The sequence below is a fragment of the Palaemon carinicauda genome, chromosome 23 (genome assembly GCF_036898095.1).
Source record: "Palaemon carinicauda isolate YSFRI2023 chromosome 23, ASM3689809v2, whole genome shotgun sequence".
NCBI classification, from domain to species: domain Eukaryota; kingdom Metazoa; phylum Arthropoda; class Malacostraca; order Decapoda; family Palaemonidae; genus Palaemon; species Palaemon carinicauda.
Window position 1 is genome coordinate 18,006,545 of NC_090747.1, and position 2,470 is coordinate 18,009,014.

General features: G+C 36.0%; 1 long non-coding RNA gene across 1 annotated transcript in view; it reads left to right on the forward strand.

Annotated features, from left to right (window-relative positions):
• Positions 1-1,951: 1,951 nt before the first annotated feature.
• The window catches only part of LOC137616910 (uncharacterized), a 1,561-nt gene continuing 1,042 nt past the window's right edge, over positions 1,952-2,470 (forward strand). The window contains exon 1 of the long non-coding RNA XR_011039517.1: positions 1,952-2,470. This exon is cut by the window's right edge and continues 520 nt beyond it. This is a non-coding gene — a long non-coding RNA (uncharacterized lncRNA).

Below are 2,470 nucleotides of genomic sequence, written 5' to 3' on the forward strand. Positions count from 1 at the left end.
ACTAATAGCATTTACAGATGCCAGTCGTTCTCTTTATGGTGTTGTAGTTTTTATATGTCATGTTGAGACAAATCAGTGTTGTTTCCTACAAGCTAAAAACCGTATGGTTAATACACATTTGAAGAATAAGTCGATTCCGTCATTGGAACTTAATGCAGTTTTGTTTGGTGTTGAAAGCTTAATGGAGTTACACAGAGACCTTACAGGTGATGTGTGTATGAAGCCAATTAACATATCTGAATTACTGTTGTATACTGATTCAATATGCTCACTTCATTGGCTCAATTCTTGTGTGTCCAAGATGGAAAAAATGCAGAGACTTGGTGTATTTACCACTAACAGGCTTAATTCAATCCAGAGGCTATGTGAAAAGTACCCTGTTAAGTTTTGTTTCGTTTCAGGAAAAGAAAACCCAGCAGACAGCACTACTCGCCCCTTTTCTTATAGGTCTCTTATGAAAACAAATTTTCTTATTGGACCAGATTCAAACTTTATTAAGACTGAAGATGAATTATCTGTTGTCATTCCTAATCCACTGACTGTTGACAAAATGGCTCCTGTCATCGATCATAATGTATATGTGGGAATTAATTCTGAACATTCGCCAAATAGTTCCGGAAATGCTCATTTAATAGACCCTAATGATATTTCTGATTTCAGGAGATTGGTTTTGATTCACCGTAGTGTCTTGCGGTGTGTTATGAAATGGAAGCAGAAGATAGGGATAGAAGTCAGTACTAAATCACCTAATAGTAACCTGTTTGCTCAGGCCCTTACCCAGATTATATCTACAGAGCAAAAATTGTTTTTCCCTGAAGTTTTTTCGTATTTTCAGGATCAAAAGGTTAGACTTAAAGACCTACCTAAGATAGTTACTCAACTGAATGTTTTTCTTGACAATAATAACGTTATTAGGGTGAAAAGTAAGTTTAAGACATGGGATGGTCAAAATGAATTTCCTATATTGTTGCCGAGGGATAGTGCTTTAACTAGACTAATTGTTCTTGATGCTCATTCGAAATTATCCCACTCTGGATGTTATGCTGTATTGTCTGCCATTAGACGTACGTTTTATGTTCCTAAACACTTTTCTACCATTAAGAAAATTCTTAAAACTTGTGTTCATTGTAGGAGATTCAACAACAGAACTTTCCAGTTGAATCAAAATGTTTATAGAGAGTTCAGATCTGACCCACCATCTATTCCCTTCAATAATGTTTTTATTGACTACCTTGGTCCTTTTACAGTTAAAAAGGACTCTGAATCTCAAAAGGTTTGATTACTTATTTTTGCATGTACTTGGAGTCGAGGAATTGATCTCAGGATATGTAATGACCTCTCGGTCAAAGAGTTTTTAAGATCTTTTCAACTTCATTGTTTTAATTATGAAGTACCACAGCTTGTTGTCAGTGACCTAGGCTCTCAGCTTGTTGCAGGCGCCAACATAATTCATGATTTTATCAGTGATTATGAGACTCGGCTTTACTTTGAGGAGAACAATGTGAAACCCTTAACCTTTCAACAATACTTTAAGGGTTGTAGTAAACTCGGTTCCTTGGTTGAGACGTGTGTGAAAATGGTAAAAAGACTGCTCTTTGGTTCTATTAAGAATTGGGTTTTATCTTTTGCAGAGTTTGAATTTGTTGTAGAACACACTAAACATCTGGTTAATAAGCGCCCTATTGCATTCAAAAATGGATTGAGGGAAGCTAATGTTAATGATGTACCCGAACCTATAACCCCAGAGAAATTGATAAGAGGATACGATACTCTTTCTTTAAACCTAATTCCTTCACTGCAAGGAATGCCCCATGATCCAGACTGGCAAGCACCAGTTAGTTCAACTAGTCGTATCAATGATGAGTTTGAGAAACTTCGTAAAGTTAGTCAAAATTTGATTGAGAATTATCATTCGGAGTTTCTAGGAACACTTCTATCACAAGCAGTTGATAAGAAGGATAGGTACCGTCCAGCCCAGCAACATAATATTAAGGTAGGGGACATAGTCCTTTTAAAGGAACTTAACACTAAACCTAGCAGCTATTCTATGGCTATTGTCCAGAAACTAGAAGTCAATAGCAATGGTGAGGTAACTGGAGTGACCCTTTTAAAGGGTAAGACCAAGGAAATTATAAAACGTCACATCTCGACTTTAATTCCTTATCTAGAGGTGAAGGATTTGGGTGAAGATGACTGTATCCCTACCCCTGATGTTGAACAAAATAATGACACTAATAATCTTCGTGTTCGCAGGAAGGCTGCGATATTAAGTGAGCAGCGAACACGAGAATATTTGAATATTTAGATTAAGTTTGATTGAATTTTTATACAATTTACATATAAAATTGTATCCCTGGCCTGCAATGTCCAGAAAATTACGAATATAATTCGTAACTTTTCATATTTGTTTGTATTAACCTTGTATTTTGACTCAAAGGGAGTAGGTGGTTGTTTGATAGTTTTAAGTTGG